We start from the raw sequence: 10,967 nt of genomic DNA, 5'->3' as shown, positions 1-10,967 counted from the left end.
CATATTAAATTCCATGTAAAGGCCAATAAGTAATTGAAACCTCAAGTACGGGGTCAGAAGTGTTATGCCCGGGGGCCATTACTGTCATAGAAGTTGTGGTGAAGGGGTGTGTGGTGCAGGGCAGATGTTGTTACCCTAGGGGCAGATGGCATTAAACCCTTGTATTCATGATGCGTGGTTTAGCCTATAAATACCCGAAGGTATACTGCTGGATCCTAGGCTAGGCACGGGGACAATAAAGACTCCGATGCCAAGTTACAGACAATGGTAGCTTTACTGAAGGTAGACAGTAGACAGTAAGTAATAAAGTCTATATAGTTCAGCCAGGGCCCAAGGAGGTGACCAGTGATGCAGAGACCTTAAGTACTTGCTTGGACTTGTAGTAGGGATGGACAATTGAATGCAGACCACGCTGACTTGACAGATGACAGGGACTGACTTTACCTGATTCATAAAGCTGAGACTTTAGCTTATTTGACTTGATGGTGGCTGCAGGATTGGACTTTGAGGCCTCCAACACTCTGGACACACACACACTAGGAACGACTTCACTGGACCTCAGCAGCAGAAGAGCAGAGCTCAACGAGAAAGAAGCTAGCTCCACTCAGGACTTATATGGGGGAGACAAGCAGGGAGCCCATAGGTCACTCTTGGGATCACCTGGTCACTGGTACCTCCTGGGTAACAATCACATGACATATCACATGGCATAAAAAAAACATATTTCAAATGGGGAAACAAGTGCCTTGGGGACACTGAAGGAGGCTGCCTGACAGGACAGTAGGAGCACGGGGTAACACCTCCTGTACTGGGCCACCGCAAAGTGTTATTTGTTTGTTCCTTATCACCATGAAATTAAGTACCTGCTTCATTACAATTGGGCTTCTGCCGTCTGATTTGGCTGTGCACCAACTTAATTAAAATCACTTTCAATAATCTGCTATACAGAACTTTATGTCAGCGCTGTCACCATCAATAAAATATTCTTATCTCACTTTCTTCTTGTAAGGATATGCATTTTTTTTTATTTCCGAGTATTTGGATTAGGCTTTAACAAGAATTAACTGTTTAGGGCTTTTTACTTTTTGGTTGATATGTGCAGATTCTAGGTTGTTCTTGTTACAGATGCATACAGTATGTGGTGACCAAGGTGGGTGGCACAGATGTTCCTGCCAGGGCCAGCTGGTAGTTGTAATCCTACCCTCAGTAGGGGACATTGTTCACAATGGGTACAACAGCATTTAGGTCCTGGGCACCTACATGGGGTCAACACTAACTGTAAATGAGAGGAACTGCACTGCAGATGTTAGTCCTTATACCCCTGGGGCTCACCCTAGTTAAAATTGTCCTCCTGGCTTGTGGTAAATGGAATGCCTTCATGGAGTTTCTTTACAACTTAACTTAAACCCAGAAGCTTCATCCACAGAGTGGAGGCACTAAGCTTAACCCTGTAATGACGCAGCCTTGTTTTAACCTTAATGATGCAGCCAATTTACATTTGTGCATTTTGTTTTACTTCCTTCTCCATAATGCTTTCAATTTTGTACCTACAGACCCATTTGTGGGCTTGTTGACCCACGCCACCAGTGCTTTTGACATTTTTTATAGTTGATTGCAGGATCTAATGGAGTAATTCTAGGTATCGGCATGGTGCCCACTGTTTGGCATTAGAGGTGAGTCCTGGTTGCTGTTAGCTGCCATCTTTTTTTGTCTATAAAGCTAGCTCAACTCCTGTGCTCACTTCAAAGACAGGTAACACGACATAATGTAAATATACCTCATTTTATGTTAATGTATTCTAAGCCCTGATGTAACCATACATTATAGGGTGGGAAAGGGTTCAACAGTTCCAGCAAGTATTACCTGTGATGGCAGATAGTACTCGTCAAGAAGAATTTAGAGTGAGTGTGTTGGACAGTTTAGAGAATCCTGAGAAGCACGGGTGAATTGATAAGAGGACTTTTGAAGGAACTACCAGTTGGCTCCCAGCAGTGAAAAAGAACAGATGGCTAAGGAGCCCTTAAAATCATTATTCCCTCAGTATTTTGGAGTGAAAGAATGACCCTAAGGCCAAGGCAAAGCTGGTACCATAATATCTTGAGTAAATCAACATCAAGCTAGGCTTGGTTCCATGACATCCTGATCCTGCTCCATGTGTTCCCAACACCTTCTGACCTAAAGGTATCGCAGAGGGCACTAAGGATTAATATTTATTAATGGTACTTGTAACGGACCGTTTCAGCAGACAAAGGGTTAAAATCTGATTAGGCGATAATCCCCTTTTCACAGACAGGCACAGCTACTGTAAAATCACCAAAACTCATGAATTGGATATAAGTGAATGCACCAAATTCCCGAACTGCATACAAGGGAATAAGGTAGCACTCCAAACTCCCGAACTGACACCTCACGACTAGCTGCTAGCAGACGAACAGGAAAAGCTCCCAAGCGGCTTACACTCCTGGCAGTCAGTCCCTATCAGGATACAGTGAATCCCCCCAAGAACGAGACAAGGCTCCGTGTTGAGGGTCAAGCAGTGGTCTGACTTTAATGGGGCTACCTGCCCGGAATTATTGCAGGTCTCCACCAGGTGGACACTACCCTAGGGGACCTGATGGAAGACTGTAGAACATAGTGGATAGTAGCCAATCGCAGTGTTTTCAACATAAGCCCTTCACACTTTACCCATATCTCCCTCCTCTCTATCCCCCAGACAACTGGGAAGAAATCCAATTATCTTCCAGGATGAAGAAATCCAATTATCTCCCAGGACGAAGAAATTCAATTATCTCCCAGGGATAGAGGCAGACTCCATTGAGCACATGGTTGCAAAAAGACATAAAACTACACAATGCCACAATTACTACATAAAACATATACATGCAACATATCCCCAGATAGCTTAGGTCTGAGCGCACATTATCAAATGGTGCTCAGACCACACGCATATAGTTCAATTGCCATGGAGCTAAAGTCTTTCCCATAGTCTTTCATTATATGAATGGGCTCCATGGCATAGCTATCTGGGGTATCACCGCTCACACAGGGCAAGTACTGAATGACCCCACTCTGGTATGGCTGAATACTGTTTTTAAAGGACCCAATCTCCCAGGGCCATAGTCCAAAGGCAGCAGGCAGGCAACCAGCCTTCTCCAATGCAATGTGGCGAGATTGGTCTCGTCACAGTACTAGCACTTTTACATTTACCCTATAACATTGACAAGGGCAAGCTGCAATTCCTATAATGCAATTGTAACATGCCACCTATCACATGATCAAGGCAAGTTTTCAGAGTGAGAGAAAGGAGGTGGCTATGGCACTTGAGCAGCTCAGCTCCAGCTCTTTGACATTTGGCAAAGAAATTAAAAAGACATTTTATATGTTTTAAAACCACCATTAGCTTCAAGAAAAGTACAGTTGGATTTTATACCCTAACAGCTATCCAAGAGTGTCTGCACATCTCATAAGTGAATAAAACTGACAGATTTTCTTTAAAGGGAACCAATCAGCAGATTTTAGCATAAATAACACTTGACAACATGTCATGTATGGTAAAATCTGTATCCTCACCATCCCCGGGGGACTTTTTTGCCCCCAGGGATGTTGAAGACATGAAGTTATAAAGTCCTCCCCAGGCTATCTCGTAAGTAGCCCTCTGGGCAGGGACTTAAACTTACCAGGTCCCGTCGCTCTAGCCGTGGTCCCGCCCCTTATCTTGATTGACAGCCCACATCATCCTTCTGCTCCCTAAGAGGATGGAGCAGAGCTGTGATGCAAGCCGTCAATCAAGATAAGGGGGTGAGACCACGACAGAAGTGATGGGTGCTGGTAAGTATAAGTCCCCACCCAAGGGTCTACTTGCAGGGTGGCCAGGGGGACTTTATAACTTCATATCCTCACCATCCCTGGGGGCAAAAACATCCCCCGGGGGTTGGTGAGGATACAGATTTTACCATATACAGTATAACGTGTTGTTAAGCGTTATGTATGGTAAAATCTGCGGGTAAGTTCCCTTTAAGGTTCCCATTCAATGACTACATAAAATGAAAAACATAGGTGCTCCATGTGGAGTATCACCCGTGCTGAAATGAATAGAGGAGAGGGGAGTAGGCAGTCGCCTACTCACTCTGGTTGTGTACCGACATACGCAACAATTTACAATACATAGTGAATAGTAAAGGTAACCCGTCTGTAGCCTTCCTGTTGTAACGTAGGGTAAAAAGCCAGACTTCAAGGAAATCAGGAATACAATGGCGCTGAGGGGGGATGGACACAACTCAGGTGCGATGACTTGAGGTAGAACACTCTTTATTAACCAAGATGCAACGTGTTTAACTGCGCAAGCACAGCTTCCTCAGGCATAGCAAGTATAGGCAACTCTCATGGTTATATACCAGAAAGTTAACGCTTCATATATCAGAAACAATACGTTTACATAGAAAAAATACAAAAACAATAAATATAGGCAAACGCCTATCATCCTAAAACTATATTCATATTTATATTTACATTTCTATGACATAAAAAAGGGGGATTAGAAGTAGAAAAAGTATATATAAAAAATTATTATATAATATAAAACCATTGCATATATTTGAAAATAAATATATTACCGAGTATTTTTTATTGTTTCTTTAACCCCTTAACCCCTTAAGGACCCAGCCATTTTACACCTTAGGACCCGGCCATTTTTTGCACATCTGACCACTGTCACTTTAAACATTAATAACTCTGGAATGCTTTAAGTTATCATTATGATTCCAAGATTGTTTTTTCGTGACATATTCTACTTTAACTTAGTGGTAAAAAATTTTTGGTAACTTGCATCCTTTCTTGGTGAAAAATCCCAAAATTTTATGAAAAATTTGAATATTTTGCATTTTCCTAATTTTGAAGCTCTCTGCTTGTAATGAAAATGGATATTCCAAATGTTTTTTTTTTATTCACATATACAATATGTCTACTTTATATTTGCATCATAAAATTGACGAGTTTTTACTTTTGGAAGACACCAGAGGGCTTCAAAGTTCAGCAGCAATTTTCCAATTTTTCACAAAATTTCCAAAATCACAATTTTTCAGGGACCAGTTCAGGTTTGAAGTGGATTTGAAGGGTCTTCATCTTAGAAATACCCCACAAATGACCCCATTATAAAAACTGCACCCCCCAAAGTATTCAAAATGACATTCAGTCAGCATTTTAACCCTTTAGATGTTTCACAGGAATAGCAGCAAAGTGAAGGAGAAAATTCACAATCTTCATTTTTTACACTTGCATGTTCTTGTAGACCCAATTTTTGAATTTTTACAAGGGGTAAAAGGAGAAAATGTATACTTATATTTGTAGCCCAATTGCTCTCGAGTAAGCACATACCTCATATGTCTATATAAAGTGTTCGGCGGGCGCAGTAGAGGGCTCAGAAGGGAAGGAGCGACAAGGGAATTTTGGAGCGTACGTTTTTCTGAAATGGTTTTTGGGGGGCATGTTGCATTTAGGAAGCCCCTATGGTGCCAGAACAGCAAAAAAAAAAAACACATGGCATACCATTTTGGAAACTATACCCCTTGAGGAACGTAAAAAGGAATAAAGTGAGCCTTAATACCCCACAGGTGTTTCACGACTTTTGCATATGTAAAAAAATGTAAAAAAAATTTCAATAAAATGTGTGTTTCCCCCCAAATTTCACATTTTTGCAAGGGTTAATAGCAGAAAATACCCCCCAAAATTTGTAACCCCATCTCTTCTGAATATGGAGGTACTCCATAAGTTGACCTGAAGCGCACTACGGGCGAACTACAATGCTCAGAAGAGAAGGAGTCATATTTGGCTTTTTGAGAGCAAATTTTGCTCGGGGGGCATGTCGCATTTAGGAAGCCCATATGGTGCCAGAACAGCAAAATAACCCCCACATGGCATATCATTTTGGAAACTAGACCCCTTGAGGAACAGTGGGCTGTACAAAATTTTTAATTTGCACAGCCCACTGTTCCAAAGATCTATCAGACACCAGTGGGGTGTAAATTCTCACTGCACCCCTCATTACATTCCGTGAGGGGTGTAGTTTCCGAAATGGGGTCACATGTGGGGTTTTGTTTTTTTTGCGTTTGTCAAAACCGCTGTAACAATCAGCTACCCCTGTGCAAATCACCTCAAATGTATATCGCGCATTCTCCCTTCTGGGCCTTGTTGTGCGCCCCCAGAGCACTTTGCGCCCACATATGGGGTATCTCCGTAGTCGGGAGAAATTGCATTACAAATTTTGGGGGGTGTTTTTCCCCTTTACCTCTTGTCAAAATGAAAAGTATGGGGCAACACCAGCATGTTAGTGTAAAAAATGTATTTTTTTACACTAACATGCTGGTGTAGACCCCAACTTCACCTTTTCATAAGGGTTGAAAGGAGAAAAAGCTGCCCAAAATTTGTTAGGCAATTTCTCCCGAGTACGGCGATACCCCATATGTGGCCCTAAACTGTTGCCTTGAAATACGACAGGGCTCCAAAGTGAGAGCGCCATGTAGATTTGAGGCCTGAATTAGGGATTTGCATAGGGGTGGACATAGGGGTATTCTACGCCAGTGATTCCCAAACAGGGTGCCTCCAGCTGTTGCAAAACTCCCAGCATGCCTGGACAGTCAATGGCTGTCCGGCAATACTGGGAGTTGTTGTTTTGCAACAGCTGGAGACTCCATTTTGAAAACAGTGGCGTACCAGACGTTTTTCATTTTTATTGGGGAGGGGAGGGGAGCTGTGTAGGGGTATGTGTATATGTAGTGTTTTTTACTTTTTATTTTATTTTGTGTTAGTGTAGTGTAGTGTTTTTAGGGTACAGTCACACGGGCGGGGGGTTACAGCGAGTTTCCCGCTGCGAGTTTGAGCTGTGGCGCAAAATTTGCTGCATCGCAAACTTGCAGACTGATACTCACTGTAAGCCCCCTGCCCATGTGAATGTACCCTGTACATTCACAGGGGGGAACCTCCAGCTGTTGCAAAACTACAACTCGCAGCATGCACAGTGCATGCTGGTAGTTATAGTTTTGCAACAGCTGGAGGCACACGGGTTGGGAAACACTGAGTTAGGAAAACAGACAATGTTTCCCAGCCAGTGTGCCTCCTGTTGTTGCAAAACCACGACTCCCAAACATTCTCAGGCATGCTGGAAGTAGTAGTTCGGCAACATCTTTAGAGCCAGATGTTGCCGAACTACAAATCCCAGCATGCTTGGAGTTGTAGTTTTGCAACATCTGGAGGACTACAGTTTGCAGACCACTAATACAGTGGTTCCCAATCTGTGCCCTTCCAGATGTTGCAAAACTACAACTCCCAGTATGCCAAAACTGTCCAGGCATGCTGGGAGTTGTAGTTCTGCAACATCTGAAGGGCCAGATGTTACAGAACTACAACTCCCAGCATGCCTGGACAGTAAGGGCATGCTGAGGAAGTGTAGTTTTGCAACATCTGGAAGGGCACAGTGGTCCCAAAACTGCGGACCTCCAGATGTTGCAAAACTGCAACTCCCAGCATGCCCAGACGCCAAGAGCTGTCTGGGCATGCTGGGAGTTGTAGTATAGAGGGTCACAATACAGCAATGCATGTCGCTTTACGGCGACGTGCATTGCTATAAAGGGCCCGACCGTGGCTGAAGATCCACTCACCTGCCGCCGCCGCCGTCTTCATTGCCGGGATCCAGGTCTTCAGGGAAGAGGTAAGTACCGGGGCCGGGCCCCAGCACTCCCCGTCCCCCGCCGCGTCCTCCAGTCTTCCTCCAGTCCTCTCCAGACTTCCAAGGGCCGGGCTGGGTGGGAGGAAGTAACCGCCCCCCCCCCCCACCCCTGCGATTGGTCGGTTAAGTAACCGACGGATCGCAGGGCATAGGAGGAGGTGGCAGGCTTGCTACCTCACTCCTATATGTTAGCATGGTCCTGGCTGTCTGTGACAGCCAGGATCATGCAAAATTACCTGGCGGTCGGGTCCCAGAGACCCAATCAGCCCGGTATCGCCGCAGATCGCAAGGGCGATTTCCCTTGCGATTTGCGGCGATCGCCGACATGGGGGGCCTACATGCGTCTAAGTGTAACCGGAAGTGGGGCAGTGTAATCTAATAGCATCGCCGGAAATGGGGCAAAGACATTACCGCCCCCTCCCTGTGTCACGTGCCTGGATCACGTGATGTAATACCCCCGTGACCGCACCTCTGCGGTTACACTTAGACGCACTGCCACGTAGATATACCGCAAGAGGAGAGGTGCGACTACGGGGGTATCACATCACGTGATCCAGGCACATGACACACGGAGGGGGCGGAGCTCCTAGCATCTGAACAGATCTCAGCATCGTGGGACGCTAGTGTAGACAAGACTTAGGAGCCATTTTGTATATCCCTTTGTCACACTCTGACACCTGTATACACTGATGATCATTATCATGACAACACCTCTGATAGGTTTGGCCATTAGAGCATGCATATATATATATATATATATATATATATATATATGGCTATAGTGAGCAACACTGATCACTCCTGAGGAAGCCGCAGATAGCGGCGGAACGCGTGGAGCTGCTGTGGTCCCCTGTCCTGGTGAGGTATCTCTGGGTCACACATTTATATTTGTGATCAGTGGTATTTTTCTTTTTCCCTTGTTTCGTACTATTGGGCTCTTGTGTATTCTCAGTTCATTTTCTGATATATTGTTAATCTTTTTACTGCCCGTACGGATACAGGTTTCCACCTCCCTGTGTGTTGGGACACCCAACAGGGACCATTGTTGGTCTGGCAGAGGGCTTTAGGTGTTTTTGTAGGGCTACAGCCCTCCACCTGATTTATGTATGTGTTTTTAAGTGGTTTTAAATTTTGGTGTTGCTGCCTTATGTATCAGTATCAATAAAGATGTGTATATTTTCCGTATGATTTCTGGTGTGTGTCTTCTATAGTGGTTACTTCTTCCTCCTTTCAGTATGACGTTCCACAACGTCATTGGTCCTTAAGAAGTTAAGACCATAAGGTGCTAAAGTAACAAGTTTATGAATCCAAAAGGATTCTCTATTTATTAGTCGCTGGTACCTATTGGGAGAGTCACTAGAAATGGACTCTAATATTTTTAAGCTTAAAGAATCCAATGAACCCTGATGTACAGTTGTAAAATGTCTTGAGTTGACACACTGTGGAGCATAAAACCGTGCTTAATGTTCCACCTGTGTTTACTAATACGCGACCACAACGCTTGAACAGTGCGGCCCATGTATTATAAATTGCATTCTCAAGACAGTAAATAAATTGCATATTTTGTTTCACTGTGAGATTACCCTTAATTTTAAATACCCTGTTTGTCTGAAAAGAAACAAAATCAGATGTTTTATCTTTAATAAGTGTACAGCACAAGCAGCGGCCTTTACCGTACGGAGCACAACCAGACTCAGTCTGAACAGTGTCAAACAATAGTTTCTTCAATCTACATGGGGCAATTAGAATTTTTTAACATTTTGTATATTCTTGTAAATTCGCTACAATGGAATTTTTTAATAACCGAGACTTTGTTTGGGACTCTCTAATTAACCAACTTATTGGATCTTCTAACCAGCCTATAGTTTTATCTGATAATGAACAACTCTTTTCTATTTCTGAGGAGGATCAAAAATCCATGTTGGACTTGTTCCATGAATACGAAAGTCATTGCAAAATTGAATTGCAACATAGTATTGATGTTTTGTTTTTACAGCGTTACTTGTTGGATAAGTTTAAGATTACCCTTTAAGTCATCCTTCCCAGATGATCCATTGTTTACCAAAGAGTGGGATGACTTTACTGAAACCTGTTCACGTGGTTTAATGGAACGCCTTATTACCAAGAGATGCTCCGTTGCATGTGTATTTAACCCCTTAAAGGGTACCTCTCATCAAAAAAACTTTTGATATATTATAGATTAATGTATGCAGAATAACTTTACAATTGCATGTTATTAAAAAATATGCTTCTTTCTATTTAATTTTCCACTTTGAAGAAATTACCACTAGGGGTCTCCCTACCAGTCCTGGCAGCAAGCATTTCAGACTCATGCTGGAGTCCTAAACACCACCAGCTGCCAGTCTGCTTTGTTCACAAAGGAGAACACTCAGAGCTGCCAGCCTGCTTTGTTCACAGCCTGTTTGGCTGTGAACAAAGCAGGCTGGCAGCTCTGATTGTTTAGTACTCCAGCATGAGTCAGAAATGCTTGCTGACAGGACTGATCAGGAAAAATACAATAGAAAGAAGCATATTTTTCATTAACATGCTATGGAAAGTTATTCAACATTCATTAATCTAAAATATATCAAAAGTTTATTTGATGAGAGGTACCCTTTAAGGACCAAGGACGTACTGGTACGTCCTTGGTCCTGCTCCCGTGATATAACGCGGGGTTACACGGTAACCCCGCATCATATCACAGCGGGCCCGGCGTCATAGTGAAGCCGGGACCCGCCGCTAATAGTGTGCAGCGCCGATCGCGGCGCCGTGTGCTATTAACCCTTTAGCGGCGCGCTCAGAGCTGAGCCGCGCGGCTAAAAGTGAAAGCTGCCGGTTAACTCAGAGGGCTCGAAATCGCGGCATCCCGAACAGCTTACAGGACAGCGGGAGGGCCCCTACCTGCCTCCTCGCTGTCCAATCGTCGAATGACTGCTCAGTGCCTGAGATCCAGGCATAAGCAGTCAAGCGGCAGAATCATCGATCACTGGTTTCCTATGAGAAACCAGTGATCAATGTAAAAGATCGGTGTGTGCAGTGTTATAGGTCCCTATGGGAGCTATAACACTGCTAAAAAAAAAGTGAAAAAAAAAAGTGATTTCACCCCTCCCCTATTAAAAGTTTGAATCACCCCCCTTTTCCCATAAATAAAAAAAAAAAAACAGTGTAAATAAAAATAAAAATAAACATATATGGTATCACTGCGTGCGGAAATGTCCGAATTATAAAAATATATCGTTAATTAAAC

At 43.6% G+C, this 10,967-nt stretch overlaps 1 protein-coding gene across 4 annotated transcripts in view; it reads right to left on the bottom strand.

Annotated features, from left to right (window-relative positions):
• Window positions 1–10,967, bottom strand: part of ADGRA1 (adhesion G protein-coupled receptor A1) — a 1,152,497-nt gene that overhangs the window by 984,969 nt on the left and 156,561 nt on the right. The window lies entirely within an intron of this gene.

Source organism: Hyla sarda, chromosome 7 (genome assembly GCF_029499605.1).
Source record: "Hyla sarda isolate aHylSar1 chromosome 7, aHylSar1.hap1, whole genome shotgun sequence".
Taxonomy (NCBI): Eukaryota; Metazoa; Chordata; class Amphibia; order Anura; family Hylidae; genus Hyla; species Hyla sarda.
The sequence above is the reverse complement of the archived record's forward strand: the minus strand, read 5'-3'. Positions and strand labels throughout refer to the sequence as shown.